Source organism: Pseudochaenichthys georgianus, chromosome 3 (assembly GCF_902827115.2).
Source record: "Pseudochaenichthys georgianus chromosome 3, fPseGeo1.2, whole genome shotgun sequence".
NCBI classification, from domain to species: domain Eukaryota; kingdom Metazoa; phylum Chordata; class Actinopteri; order Perciformes; family Channichthyidae; genus Pseudochaenichthys; species Pseudochaenichthys georgianus.
In genome coordinates this window covers 41,201,523-41,218,033 of record NC_047505.1, presented here as the reverse complement: position 1 = coordinate 41,218,033, position 16,511 = coordinate 41,201,523, and the positions used below count along the sequence as shown (strand labels likewise).

Here is a 16,511-nt window from a genome sequence, read left to right as displayed (position 1 = left end):
CAATAGAGAATTGGGGGTGTTCTATAGCTCAACTGATTAAACTGGCATACACACGCTCATCTGTCGAAAACAGCCCTAAAAAGGCTAGTATTGCTATTGATGGATGGTATTGCAGGACCCAGAGTGCACGGAGCACAGAGCGGACAGCAGATAACGGAATTGCAGTTGTATTGCTTATAGATTATCAGAACATTTCAAAGGGGACACAGCCCCATTGGATATTAACCTATGGATTAACTACATCATCGTTTTTATCGTTGTAATGCCATTGAAGACCAGTTTAGACCAGACAATGAGGAAGGTAAGCCGTTAGCCTGGCGTATGTTAGTACCTAGCGCCACTTGTTTTGATGTACGTTTTTGTGGATAACCTCGTGAGTTTGCATCTTCCAGTGTTGAGGTGGGCACCGTTAGATTCTGTGTCTCCTTGCGATCATAAACGATGTGTTGGATGTGCGGCTAGGATAAGTAATAAGGGAGCTATCGGTGCAGTAATAGGTTAGCATTTTCGCTCGGGGCTAATTCAGAGGCTCACTGTTAGCATTGTGTTTTTTTATTTTTTTTATTCCGGATCGTATGCCACTCTATTCGACCGAATCGGTTCATAAGCATAGGCCATGGGATGCCTGGTAACTGTAGATGCTTCCACATCAATGTCATCTCCCGACGAATAGTCAAATTTATCGTTCAAAACGTCGATCTCATTGCAAAATTCCTCCATCGCTGCCATATCTGCTACGTTGTGTTGACTTTCGGTGGAGCGAAAACACAGCCAGTGACGTCACCATTTGGGACTCCCCTAATGGCGGCGGCCTGGTCCCGGAATTCCCCACCCGGCCGGCGGATAATTAATTTTCTTTTGGCGAGTAATATCATATACAATAAATATTACGATCAATATCCATTGTAAAATGAATAAACTACCGGAATATTATAACTGTAATTGGTGTTTCCTTTCCCCTTTAATGTTGCTCTCAAAGTGCACCAGATTGATGCTTTCAACTTCAATATTTAAAAAAAATCTTCCCGGGGAGCATCCCCCCGGACCCCCCTAAAGGAGGTGAGGTCCGCTCCCCACTCGTAAAAAAATAGCACTTTACCCTTGCCTATATGCCGTGAGCTGATTATCGAGCCTTCATTGTAACAGTCACGGGTGTACTGTGTGCGTGCTCTATAGTGCCCGTAATAGTGTTCACTGGAGTCCAGCACCTCAGCACCCCCACGCAAAATACCTTCCCATGCCTCTGCGTATCTATGATCTAATCCAAAAAGAAAGAAAGAAAAAACATAATAAATAAAACAAAACAACAATCTATGATCTTTCCTGACCTAATGTTAGATAATTTTACCTACCCCAGTTTCACTAAAGGTAAACAGTGCCTTTCTGGTAGCTCTTTCTCCCTCTCCTTTTGTTCCCAAAATACCAACCACTGCCTATAAAACATTATCCTTTAGTTGTTCTCTTTCAGCTTTATAGATGTTCCACATTTTCTTTAACTCCACAGTTCCTACACTTGTCACTGTTACTTTTCCCCATGACATGCAGCGTACCATTCAATGCTGTGTGATTTATTCTGAGTCTAGCTATCATCATTTCCTCCCTTCTGTTTTTTTCTTTATAAATATTTGTCTGCTGGCATACCAGCAGACCAGCATTTATCTATCACCAGCTTATGTTAGTATTACATATACAATGTATTCTGGTAACTATCAAAATAAAGACATTGTATAGTGTTCATAACAGTATTTTTATTTAATAAATTATACTTAATACAATAATATTACAAACCTACATCTAAATAAATATATCATCTAAAATAGATGCATTTGATTTAAAAATAACATATAATTCAAAATGTAAACGGCAACAAAGAAATTATAAACATTTTTTTTCTTGTTAATATCCATTATCTTCTCTGTTATGTATCTTCCGGTCTTTGCCAATCTGGCCAGCATTTCTTGGTCCTCCACGTCTTTCTCGTACAGCCACTGCTTGAAGCAAACTGAAAACAAGAAACAACAATGTTTTAACAAATCGTATTCAATTATGTGATGATAGAACTGCAAACAGAATAGCTGTAACTTTAACAAAATAAATAACTCCGTTACCTCTAATCATTAACCCATGTTTGTATCATTGAGTTAACGCTGTGTGTTGCTGCTAGCATACATAATATATACCTGACGTGGAAACGTTACTTGTGGATGGGGCTACAGAGCTACTAGAAAGACAGTTGAACCCGGTGCATTCCTCCGTCTGAATGTGGTGCACTTTTGCTAAATGTTTAGACAAATAGCTCGTGTTACCGCCCTTACATGCTAAATTCTTATTGCACTTTTGGTAACGAGCATTGTCCACCTCAAGACCAAGCCCCCAGGAAGTGTGCTGGACTCTGAGGAAAATATTCGTTGTGTCCAAACGGCGGTACTACAATTTCCTTATCAGTCTGTGACGTCGACCGGCCCAGAAATACTTTTTCCCATTGACTAACATTGGGAAAGAGACGTCTGTAAATCGGTGGATAATTCTTTTGAAACTAAATAAATTACCCAGTATGAACTATTGTATAGCCCTAGAATCATTAAGTCCTTAAAGTTGTCAAATGCACTAAAAGCCGAATCTAGATTTATTCTGTCTCTCCATTCGTGAGCCGAGAGTGTGTGCTCGGGGGGCAGGGCTTAAGGGGCGCATGCTCTGTGAGCGCACAAACGGGTTCTTCTGCTCTGACAGCCATGCATGACGGGTAATCTGTGACGTTTCGCTCTCTCAAAAGTTGGGCCATTTTGACTTCATGCGCCAATGAGCAGCTCTCATAGGAAAGAACGAGGCCCCTCCTCCGACGCTGTATCCAGTTCTTATTATACATCCATGCTCAAGACGGGTAACATAACTACCCTCGGGGCGCTTAGTTCTCTCCGCCATGTGTTTGTGTGCGCACGCGTGCGTGTGTGTGTGTGTGTGTGTGTGTGTGTGTGTGTGTGTGTGTGTGTGTGTGTGTGTGTTGCATGCATGTAGCAGGTTCTGTGTGTAAACTGCCCCACCCCCTCGCACACCGACAGGGGAGCGAGATCTCTTGTCTGGATTGGAAAGATCGAAAATAAATCATAGACGCACTTTGTAGTCTTATTGCATATTATAAACGGAGTTGGCGACAGTAAGACTGCGATATAATGTTTATGTAGATATAATACAAATGACATCTATTTTTTAAATGTCTCCAGTACCGATAAAAAGATCGAGAACGTTGGACGTTAACGGTACCACGGCCTTTAATAATTCAACCCCGGGGCCCGTTAATACTAGGGCTCGGTACCCATCCCTAGTTTTAATTATTACATCATCAATATTACATTTCAAATAACCAAGTACTTGGTGTCTCACAAAGAGCAAGTGGCTAGTGCTGCTATAAGAACATACATGAAGCTTAGCGCAAGTTCAGACAGGAAGACCTAACACTCCGTATTGCTCGTCATGGCAATACTTGCTCCCTGCATCTAAATGACAGGGAGCGCCACTCCTCAGCTAACCTATCACGCCCATCCATTTACAAGCCTAATTATCGCACCTGTTAATCCCTCTATGGCGGAGAGAACGCGCTCCGAGGTGTGGTTAGCTTTTGTCTAAACATTTATCAAAAGTGCAGCACATTCAGACAGAGGAATGCACAGTTTTCGACTGTCTAGCAGCTCTGTAGCCCCATCCACGAGTAACGTTTCCACGTCAGGTGTCATGTATGCTAGCAGCAACACACAGAGTTCACTAAATTATACAAACATGGGTTAATGATTAGAGGTAACTGAGTATTTTATTTAGTTGGGCTAGAGTCTTTCCCACGCTGTTTTCCGGGAATAATAGTCAAAGCCGTCAGGTGCAGCATAGGCAAGACAAGAAGATTTGTCATAACTTTAACGAAAACGTCTGCTACCACCCATATCGTACATTCCTCCACATCTGCAGTCCTGCAAGGACGCTCATCCGAGGTCTGTATGCCCCAGGCGCAACCGCAGCTTCGCCAGTACCTCGCGCCAGTACCTCGCGCCAGTACCTCGCGCCAGTACCTCGCGCCAGTACCTCGCGCCAGGAACCACGTGGCAAATAATCTTTCGAACCACCCCCCCCACCCCCATTAACGCCACACATTAGCAGCGGCCATATCTACTCACTCAGACACTCAATGAGTCTTCGTTTTTATTCATGGATGCTGCCCATCCGTGGTTTTTTGGGGGGTTTCTTTTAGGGAGAAAGAGAAGTTCACGTAAGATGATAGAAGACAGTCTAATCACCCAATCAAGTGCATCTATGTCTCACCGTGGCGTAATTAAACTGCTAATTAAGCTAGTCCCATATCATGGGTCATGTTTCAGTATTTACCTAAGCATACATCATTTTATGCTGCGCATATTGCACTCATTGATATTGGTTTCATGCTCACATGGCTTATGATATGATAAACATTCATGTATCATTGTCCTCAAGCTAACAGCTGCATTACATTGTCTACATCTCCCTCTTCCCCCGGACATCGACTCGTGCTGGCAATCCAAGATCTCTTCAGTTTACCTATGGTAAACATGCATATAACTCGTGGTGGTGTCTTAATAGCATTTCAGGGCTTCGTCCAGGATAGGTGCAGCAACCCTGCCGCAATCAAGGTAATTATTCCTCATCCCTACAACAACCAGACGGCCATCCAAGATCTCTCTTCCCTGGTATTTATGCATTTTAGTGGTAGTGTTCATCTGTGCACGTTTAACCCTGCATCGCAGGTAATCGACCATCGTGTCGGCAATGTTTAGTGGTAGTGTTCACGTAAGCCCGGCGCTGATTCCGGCCGTCGACTTCCGGGTCAGCATCTTATGATGTACAGTAAGCCCGGCAGCGATTCCGGACGTTGTTTAGTGGTAGTGTTCTCGTAAGTCCGGCGCTGATTCCGGCCGTCGACCTTTGGGTCAGCATCTTATGATGTACAGTAAGCCCGGCAGTGATTCCGGCCGATTGTTTAATCCACATGTTAATCTCTAATTTCATCCATAGATCACCGCAGTCAGCCCACAAGACGTTCCGGAACCTCTGCCTTAAACACTCCAAATGCGGCGGCGCCTGCTCCGTCATCGCCGCCCGCATCGACTCCCAGTTCTGCCCTTATAAGGCCATGATTAAATTCCTACAGCTTAGACCTACCTCTAATCCTCTCTCACCATTATTCCTTATCTCAGGGAATTTTCCTTTAACTCAACGACAGTTCAATGTCTATTTAAAACAAGTCCTCATTCAATCCGGGTTATCACCCCTTCTATACACGGGGCACTCCTTTAGAATAGGCGCAGCTACTTCCGCTGCTAATCAAGGCGTCTCATCCTCATCCCTGCAACAACTCGGACGGTGGTCCTCCTCCGCTTTCTCATCCTACATTCGCCCTGACCTCAATGCCGTGCTGGCTATCCAAAGGTCTCTCCAACCTTAACAAATTGGTACGTATGCATATAACTGGTGGTGGTTCTTAGCACGTATGTCGCCCCGCGGCTCATGTTTATTTCTGCATATCTAAACCTGTATGTCCAGGCTGTAAAACCTTCGGGTCTGTATAAATGTGTCCCTGCTAAGGCAGGTAGCCCCGCACGTTCGGGAAGCCCTGCACGTTCCGGGCGCCCTGTATGTCCATTTACAAGCCTAATTATCGCACCTGTTAATCCCTCTATATATGCTCTCCCCTTTCCTATCAGCTGTCTTCCAGGTGTCAACGCGCAACCCTCCTCCACCCCTTCGCCTCCTGCTTTCAACTCCATGCATGCACACACATGCATTTCCAAACATTTGGACTACCTATATGTTGCAAATGTATTATCTTTTCAATTTACACACGGCATCTATTGCACGTCTGTCCGTCCTGGGAGAGGGATCCCTCCTCTGTTGCTCTCCCTGAGGTTTCTCCCATTTTTCCCTTTAAACTGGGTTTTCTTCGGAAGTTTTTCCTTGTACGATGTGAGGGTCTAAGGCAGGGGTGGGGAACCTTTTTCCTCTCAAGGGCCATTTCAATTTTTACAACATCCTCCGAGGGCCGTACAAATTATTGACCTCTGCTTAAAAATACTAAAATCACAGCCCATTCATTTGGCATTTCTTTCATGCTGTGCAAAGAAAAAGCAACCTCTTAATCCAGATATCTTACCATGACTCGAGTTGTGGCATGACCACCAAAACAGAAAGATATTGGACAGAAGATGTGTGCAAATGTATTTAGTTTCCTATCCATGTGGATGTGATTTAAATGAGGGGGGGGACCTAACCTCCTCTAGGGGTTCGCATGCTCCCCCGGGAAGATTTGTTTAAGTTAAAAGCATCAATCTGGTGCTTTGAGAGCAACATTAGGAGATCTATGGATACATCTCTCAACACATATGAAACAGAACTGTAAGCAGATTTTTTTTCTTTATGGATATTTTACAAATCACTCTCCTTTCAAACTGTATTCTTGTTTATTAATAACAACTTTTTTTTGCTGTCATATAGTATATTTTATACCCGTTTACCTTATTCTCTTATTTTTTTACAACTATAATGATCATATAAAGATGTGCCTTTACCTCACTGGTTGTAGAAAAAGCTTGTTATATTCGTTAGCATAGCTAGCTAACCAGATGCTAATAACAACAACGTTATTGACTGTATGATCAGTATGACAGATGAGCAGATCGCCACTGCGCCTTCAACTAAAGACACAGCCACGCAAAAACTGCGGCATGTGTACGGCTCCTTATGGGTTCTGCTTGGAAGTGCCGTAGCGACGTTCCGGTGCTCTCCGTCAGAACTGCACTCCTGTCAGACGAGACATATACCACGTGATCAGAGCCATTTAATAGAAGAGTTACGACATCTCCGTTCACTCCAATGGACCACTTTTTTACAGCAATGGCGGATCGTGGAGCCTCTCAATCGTTCCCCGGAAGTTAGCGCCAAGGCTGGCAGAGCTGTGGAGTTGCAGCATAATACACCGTTCGTGACGGACTTTTAAAGGTAAGAAGAAGTTTAAAGATGTATATTGCGGATATTATCAGTACATCTGATTCAAATGAACATGTGTATTAAAGGATGTCAGTGGATTATCCCTAAATTAGTAGATTTAGGGAACGTTTACAGATAACAGATTAAGCTAGCATACCGAAGCAAGTTAGCAACACACGTTGAACAGCCTTTTAATTGTAAATTCCGTTCTCTCTATGTCATTTCGTCCAACATGTTGAATTAGAGAAGAGGGGCTTCTAAACTGGATTGTATGCGGGGGTGGAGGGAGTTAAATATTAGATAAATATAACTTTGGTGCGTGTAAGAGTGAGTGTTTTTAGCAGAACCATATTGTGTCCTTGTGATTATGTTGATTATTATGTATAATGTTGCAGCTCAGCTGATTTTGGATTGATGGCAAAGGGAGAGGGACTTAAGTGAGAGTGAAAACACAAGGTACGTTTAATACTACCGTTTTATATAAGTAAACACGTTATCTCCCCAAGGCAATAGGTGTGCTATATAGGTGTGTATAACCCTTTCTCCTGTCTGTTGCTCCCTCTCTCAGCACAAGAACCAGAGGGGGGTTCAATGGAGCCTGAATACCTGCACTGAGACCCTCACCCTGCACCCTGAGTCTCAACTCTCAGTGTTTTTCAAGCCTTTCCCTGTTTTTTTGTATTAAACAAAACATTAAGCTTTCCCAATGGTGTGGTTTTCGTTTTGTGAAAAGGTGCAAATGCAGTGTTTGTATATAAATCACATATTTTGTTGCTGTTGGTCGTGAAATTGCTCCTGCTGACTTGAGCCAGCCATTTTTTCCTCCTACATTCGTACTCCTTTCTCTGAGCGATTTGAGCATCCCCAGGCAGCACAGCAAACCATGGTGGCGACTAGGAGGCAGCACAGCAAACCAGGACAACACGGAGGAAAAGGCACCGACAAACTGCATGATATGCTCTTCTATGTTTATTGAATTCCATGTATTTGCAATGGATGTTCCTAAAGCAACACATTTAACATCATCATCATCATCATCATCATATCCTGTCGGTCTCCTGTCCTTTCTGAAAGCCATAAAGACGACATTAGTCATTTAGATAACTTGTGTCCTCAATTACCAGGGGATTATTGAAACTACCATGAATTTAAGAAAATGGTAGAAATGAATCCAATCTGAATTTTAAAGCATTACTTTAGATCCCCTCCCTCTAAATGTATCAATACACATTAGAAAGTGATCCTCCTGACTACCATACAAGTTTAAGAAGATAATATTGGTTTGAAAGAATTCAAAGCTATAAATAAACAGCAACAGGCTCTTTAACCAAGGCACTGTTAGCCTAACATGTAAACTAGTTGTTCACACTAATCCTAATATCACTTAATATTAGCAAATTCGATTTTATTTTTGAAAACATATCGATTTGTTGTATAAATATTGCAAATCAAAACCTTTATTCACTAATAACCAAAAATCGTAGTTCTATCTCCTGTTATCAATGCATTCACATTGCCCGCCATGAACTTCCGGGGAACGATCCCTCGTCTACATGAACCACGTGACGATAACCGTTTTTGGACTTCCGGTGTCGTAACTCTTCTATTAAATAGCTCTGCACGTGATGACACGTTAGGCTGGTGTTGTGTTCAAGGACCCTGACCTTGGCCAGGAAAAACAGGCACTCGCTTTGTTTAATTTGTTTGCGGTCTAGATTTCTTTAGTTTTTTTCTTTTTTGCGTGTGTTTATAAAATTACCTTGAGGGCCGTACCAAATGGTCTCGCGGGCCGTATACGGCCCGGGGGCCGGAGGTTCCCCACCCCTGGTCTAAGGACAGAGGGTGTCGTATTGTCATACTGATATTCTGTACACACTGTGAAGACCACTGAGACAAATGTAACATTCGTGATATTGGGCTATATAAATAAACATTGATTGATTGATTGAACTCAGGGCCAAGCTTAACCTTCTCCATTCCAACCGGACCTAACCACTTATCACCACCACCAGTGTCTAGACCCAGGGGGGTTAATCGGAAACGGTTCTTCCCTTCCCGATTGATATCCTACAAAACCTGGGCCTAATCGCCAAAACACCATTTCATTCACTTGTTATAAACTGTTATCATTATGTTTCATTTATATAATGTGACCGATAATAAATATGTATTCCATACATCACGTCTCTCCTGATTGAACTGGTGATGGTGATGATGGTGGCTCTTCGCTGCAGGATCTGGTCGATGTCCTCCTAGCAGAAGCTATAGCCTTCGTCGTTCTCGTCCATGATGGCGGTGTAGGTGCCATAACACTACTTAGCTCAAGTTCATTATTTGTATTATCATTATTATTTACGTCACCTTTATTTGCTTGTTGAGCACTTCCGGTAATTGCCACATGGGTGTGGTTTGGTTTATAAGTCACCTGTTTGATGTCGAGTGCACATGACAGAGGGTGAGCTTGTGCTGCCATTTTTTCTGTTGACCGTTTTTGTCCATAGTTAGTATGTTTTGATTTTGTTTATTAAATATCCTTACAACTATATTGTTTCAACATGGACTTTCTTTTCGAAAACGCGTCACAGTTTAAAGCCAAGTTTAGCCTCTCGGCGACTCAAATGTAACTGGGCCGCCACATTAAGTCAGAGTGCGTTGAGGGGGGACATTAAAGACCCCCCTCCCGTAAGCAAAGACATAAGAAGGCCACAGCCTCATCCAAGAGGAAGCATCTTTGCAACCAATGTGAAAGTTACAGAAAATAAATATGACAGAAGCACTGTAGAGAAAGGGATTTTGTCTGCTGTGAAAAACTGCTTGTATTGTAGATGTGAACATGCTCTGGAGATTTAGAAAGGAGGACACATCATGAAAAAAATCACATTTCTTAAAGAAAATGGTCTTTGTTTTGGCTGCCTGTGTAAAGGACACATAAGTAGAGACTGCAGGAAACGAATGAGGTGCAACATATGTAATCTAAATCATCCCAGAATGTTGCACATCTACCAACAAATAAAGGAAATGGAAAATGAGCAGGAGGAAATGGAAGAAGCATCTGCAAACACTGCTGACGCCTCAATTCAGACAGGTGGCCTTACTGGGGCCGGTGAAGATGGGTGCAAACTCTGCATAGTACCAGTCCAAGTTAAAGCCAAAAAGGGAAACACAACAGTGCATACCTATGCATTTCTTGACCCAGGCAGCACTGCATCGTTTTGCACATTAGGGCTTATGAACAAACTTAACCTCCAAGGAAGAAGGTCAAACATTCTGCTGAGAACTATGGGTCAAAGGAAGGTCATTGAAACCAGCATTGTGTCAGGCCTAGAGGTTGCTGGACTGGATAACAGCGACTTTTGTGATCTACCCGGCACATATACTCAGAAGACTATGCCCGTTCACAAAGGAAACATTCCACGTCAAAACGACATCAACCAATGGTTGCATTTGAGGGATGTTTATCTACCTGAAATTGATGCTGAAATTGAGTTGCTGATTGGGTCAGATGTTCCAAAAGCCCTTGAACCAATTGAGGTAATCAGGAGTGTGGGGGATGGACCTTATGCCGTAAAAACCATGCTCGGATGGACCGTTAATGGACCATTAGGAGGATGTCCTGATGATACTCAGGACAAAACTTCAATAAATGTAAACAGAACATCAGTTGTGCAACTTGACAAGCTGTGGGCAATTTAAGACTGACTTTCCCGAATGTGGGAGAGACAACCAGGAACCTTCCAGGGAAGACCAACAGTTCTTGGATCTGGTTTCAAAATCTGCCCACCTAGTCAATGGACATTATTCTATTGGATTACCATTTAGAGAAAAGGAAATATGCATGCCCGACAATAAAGGTGTTGCTGAGCAACGCACTCTGAACCTTAAAAGAAGATTTAAGAGAGATCCTTCCTTTCATTCTGATTATACCAACTTTATGTCCGAGATGATATCTAAAGGCCACGCAGAGAAAGTACCGGATCATGTCTTGGAACGTAGACACGGCAAAAAATGGTATCTACCACATCACGGAGTTTTGCATCCACAAAATAACAAACTTTGAGTAGTGTTTGACTGTGGAGCAACATTTCGGGGAGTTTCACTAAATTCTCAGCTCTTCCAGGGGCCGGATCTGACTAGTACCTTGCTGGGAGTTTTGTCAAGATTCCGTAAAGATCCTGTTGTCATCACTGCAGACATCGAAGCCATGTTTCACCAAGTGAAAGTTCCAAGTGAAGACCGTGACTTCTTACGGTTCCTCTGGTGGCCTGATGGAGACTGCAGTCAGAACCTGGTGGAATATAGAATGACCGTGCATCTCTTCGGAGCAACCTCATCCCCAAGCTGTGCAAATGTTGCCCTTAGGAAATGCGCTGAAGACAATCTAGAACAGTTCAGCCCTCAAGCCATAAATGCAATTATGAATAACTTTTACGTAGACGACTGCCTCACTTCAACAGCTTCAGAAGAAGAGGCAACAGCCCTTTATCATGAACTACGAGCCATTTGTTCCAAGGGAGGCTTTCTACTAACAAAATGGATAAGTAACAGTCGGCATGTGTTGGCTGCAATACCTGAAATGGAAAGAGCAAAGGAAATAAAAAATCTGGATTTGGACCATGACAATCTTCCAGTGGAGAGAGTACTGGGTGTACAATGGTGCGTTCAGTCTGACGTCTTCAAGTTCAAAATCATCTTGAAAGATAGGCCACTCACAAGAAGGGGGATTCTCTCAAGCGTCAGTTCAGTGTATGATCCCCTTGGAATATTGGCACCAGTTGTCCTCACTGCAAAAAAGATCCTGCAAGATTTGTGTAGGAGAAAGCTTGGCTGGGATGACAAATTACCAGAATCTATCTCACAGGAGTGGATGAGTTGGATCCAAGACCTTCATAAGCTGGAAGACTTCAAGGTTGACAGAAGCTTCAAACCTACCGACTTTGGAACGGTGTCATCTGCTCAAATGCATCATTTCGCTGACGCTTGCGAAGAGGGTTATGGAACTGTAAGTTACCTGTTTCTGCAGAACAACTCTGGTCATTCACATTGTGGATTCGTAATGGGAAAAGCAAGAGTGGCTCCGTTAAAACCAGCCACTATCCCTCGCATGGAGCTGACTGCCGCTACTATGGCAAGCCGAATAGACACCATGTTAAGAAGGGAGCTACAGATGGAACTATCAGATTCTGTATTTTGAACAGACAGCACTTCCGTACTCAAATACATCAACAACAACACCTCAAGGTTCAGAACTTTTGTGGCCAATGGAGTTTCGGAAATTGCCAAAGTATCAAATGCACTACAGTGGAGATATGTTAACACCATAGACAATCCAGCAGACATGGCTTCACGAGGTTCGACTGTAAAATATTTTCTGAAGAAAGAAAACTGGTTGTCCGGACCTCAGTTTTTACTTCGACCTCAAGATGAGTGGCCCCAAAACCCTGATGGATTGAAAGTAATCTCCCTAAAGGACTCTGAAGTCAGGAGCATAACTGTTAACACTACTCAGATCATGTCCGAGGAAATGGATCCTGTCAACCAATTAATCCATCACTTTTCCTCTTGGAATGGTTTGAAAAGGGCAGTAGCATGGATGCTCAGACTTAAAAGACTGCTTTTGAATCGCAGCAGAAAGAGAAACCAAACAAGTGTTGTTCTTCCTCAACTAATTCCAGATAACATACATCAAAGAGGTCTACCACAAAAGGAGAGAGGGAATCTCAACAGGCAAGAAAACAATGGTCTCACAGTTGAAGAACTGGCAAACGCTGAAATAGAGGTAATCTGTTTTTGCCAAAGAAAGAGGTACACCGATGAAATCTCAAATCTGAGAAAAGGAATAAACGTCAAGAAAACCAGCCACCTTCATAAACTCAACCCCATCCTGGATCACAATGTGTTACAGGTTGGTGGACGACTTAGCCGGGCAGCAATGCCGGAGGATATGAAACATTCTGTCATAGTGGCTAAAGACTTTCACATTGCCGATCTTATTCTGCGAAATGTTCATGAAGAAGTGGGTCATGGTGGTCGCAACCATATGTTATCCCGACTACGCCAACAATATTGGATTCCTGGAGCTACCGTAGCAATAAGAAGAACGTTGTCGAAATGCGTAGTCTGCCGGCGTATAAATGCTACTCCTGGACAACAAAAGATGGCGGATTTGCCCCTGGATAGAGTCTCTCCTGATGAACCTCCATTCACATATGTTGGAGTTGATTATTTCGGACCCTTTGGAGTGAAGCGTGGAAGGAGCATTGTGAAACGTTATGGCGTCATTTTCACATGCTTAGCAATAAGAGCAATTCACCATCATCAGTACGAAAGGTTCTCAACTCCACTCTGAATGTACAAAGTCTCGACGAAGAGGGACTTAACACAGTCTTATGTGAAGCAGAAGCTATTCTCAATAGCCGTCCAATCACCAGAGCTTCTACAGATCTAAACGACCTAGAAGCACTGACACCGAATCATCTTTTGCTCCTTAAGACAAGACCATCCCTGCCACCAGGACTGTTTCAAAAGGAAGACATTTACGCTCGCCGCAGGTGGAGACAAGTTCAGTATATGTCAGATTTATTCTGGAAAAGGTGGATTAAAGAATATCTTCCCCTACTTCAAGAACGGCAGAAATGGTCAAAAATCAGACGCAACTTCACACCAGGAGACATCGTGATCATTATGGATGACTCAGCGCCTCGGAACTCCTGGCTTACTGGAAAAGTTGCTGAGACCATCGTTGACAAAAAGAGACTCGTGCGTATGCTTCGGATCAAGACCAAGACTGGTTTCCTGAGCAGACCAATTAACAAAGTTAGCCTTCTTCAGGAGTCAGAGGACTTTTGCCATGTCTAAATGGACTATTTTTGCCTATTTTATTTTTTGTCTCCTACCCCCTGCACACACACAAACCTAATTATTTTTTATTGATACTGATTAGTGAGAAAAGATGATCACTTTTCCAAAAAGACTGCAACATATAAACTCTGAACAAATAATCCAAGAAAGAGATCTGAACGTATATTTTGTGTGTATTGTCATTTATTATAGTAATTATAATTTTGCCAAATGATAATTAGGGGCCGGTATTGTAGGTGCCATAACACTACTTAGCTCAAGTTCATTATTTGTATTATCATTATTATTTACGTCATCTTTATTTGCTTGTTGAGCACTTCCGGTAATTGTCACATGGGTGTGGTTTGGTTTATAAGTCACCTGTTTGATGTTGAGTGCACATGACAGAGGGTGAGCTTGTGCTGTCATTTTTTCTGTTGACCGTTTTTGTCCATAGTTAGTATGTTTTGATTTTGTTTATTAAATATCCTTACAACTATATTGTTTCAACATGGACTTTCTTTTCGAAAACGCGTCACAGTTTAAAGCCAAGTTTAGCCTCTCGGCGACTCAAATGTAACTGGGTATTGAGCCACCACAGGCGGCGTAGGCTCCTTTCCTCAGCAGGTCCTCGATCTCCTTCTTGGAGAACTGCTGGACCGGCTAAAGGCGACGCAGAGAGACATTTACACAAGTGGATTTAGAAAACTCTTTTCGAAAATAAACTAAGCGTACTGCAACAGCGACTGACCCAAAAATGACTTGGCATCTAGAAATATGACAGATTTTCTTTTTCTCACCCCGTTGTTGTTGCCTTCTTTGTTCCCACTCATGCTCTGCAGGACGGCACGGTCCAGCCCGAGCTTCAGACTAGCTTTATCTAGCATTTCCCTCTCATAGTTTCTAGTGATCAGACGGTACACCTTCACCGCCTTAGACTGGCCAAAACGATGACACCGAGCTTGAGCCTGAAATAAAAAATTAAAAGAGGGGTCAAAAGAGCATCATGTGCAGCTGCTGTTCAACGTTTTTAAGCATTACATGGGAAAATAATATACACTTAAAGAACCGAGGGAATAAACGGAAAGACTGTTGTTGTTGTAGCCCTATTGAACTATCTTTAGTACAGACAGAGCAGATATATATATCGTACCTGCAGGTCATTTTGAGGGTTCCAGTCAGAGTCGAATATCACACAGGTGTCCGCAGCAGTGAGGTTCACAAGCTCTTGATCAGGTGTTTGATGTGGGCTGGCATGATCCTTTCTGCAGCGATAAATAAAGAAAACAAAGAAGACATTATTAATAATAGTAATGATGGTAACAACAATAATATTAGTATAACTATTTATATAGCACTTACACAATAATTGCAAAGTGATTCTCACAACAAAAATAAAGAACAAAACAATATCAACAATAACAAAACTAATTATTATAGGAATGTTAAGATACAAATAAATGATAAACATTCTGAGAGGCCGACTACAAAAGGTAGACTCAATGGCTCTTGATGACATCAATGAGCAGTCCCAAAACATGCTGCTGTATAAAAAGAAATATGTCCTGATTTCCTCTATTTAGTGTTGGATGATTTGTTGTATTGATTGCTGATGGATGTTAACATATGTTTTACAATTATAACAACAAAATGATTGTAATTGGAATCAAAAAGTTTACAAATCGTAGTTTTAATAAAATGACTAGCAATATACGATTTATTCAACAGCGGTAAAGCATTACGTTGCTAAATTAACGTACACTGAACTGTAAAACTTACCACTATTTAGGAAAGGACCTGATCAGAAGGATTGACTAGTAAGACAGCAAAGAGGTGGAGGAGGTCTCTGTCATGTACAACCATTGGTAGATGTTAGACCTGAAAGAAAGATAAGGAAATAAGACAACACAGGAGGACAAACATCTTCTTAAGTAAAAGACGAAATCATGTCAAGCTTTACATCTTTCAGTCTTTACAATGCACTGTTAGAAATTACATTCCAAAGGCTAAATTCAAACTCAATACCATAAATAACTGGGTACCAAAGTGCTTTACCTGATAGAACACGTTCCACACGGAGCAGCAACCATATCGCAGCATATCATCTCCTCCCTCTCCACTGTTTCCAGTAGATATCTACTGCCTCTGTCCAATCAAACTGAAATGCCCCAAAACAATCATATTTAAAAAGTTAAAAACAATAACTTGCTTTTGGCATTCAAATTATTAGAATCTCACCTTTTTCCTGGATGTCAGGAAGGCGTTCCCTTCAAGTCCGCAACCAGTCATAGGAGTACAAATGCAAAGCCTGAACGATGACAAGAGCGAGACTTACATTTTACAAGATAAGTAATACCAGAGCAGTGTTTACGACATGCAGAGAACAGATCAAATCCCCTGACAGGCTCACACACTTGGGTGATGTCCTCATCTGATAATGATGTTTAATTTTTAGCAGCAAAGTAACATTACTCAAGGTATATGTTGGACCCAACTCATGTACAGTATGTTTTGCATCTCCTCCTCAATGGTCTGTATAGTTGAGTAGAAACAAACTGTCCCTACAGTTTCAGGTAGATTAACAAAGAAAAGTTTGCAATGAAGCACAAAACCCCTCTTTGTATTAAGCTAGCTGCCACAGAAAGTACAGCTTAACTGGTAGAGTTAGCTAA

General features: G+C 42.2%; 1 long non-coding RNA gene across 1 annotated transcript; it reads right to left on the bottom strand.

The window, feature by feature from the left end:
- Positions 1–1,897: 1,897 nt before the first annotated feature.
- LOC117461550 (uncharacterized) lies at positions 1,898–15,692 on the bottom strand. Its single transcript, XR_004553711.2, has 4 exons — positions 15,619–15,692; positions 14,993–15,104; positions 14,640–14,807; positions 1,898–2,002 (listed from the first exon to the last, which is right to left on the bottom strand). It is a non-coding gene; the product is annotated as an uncharacterized lncRNA (long non-coding RNA).
- Between the last annotated feature and the right edge of the window lie 819 nt (positions 15,693–16,511).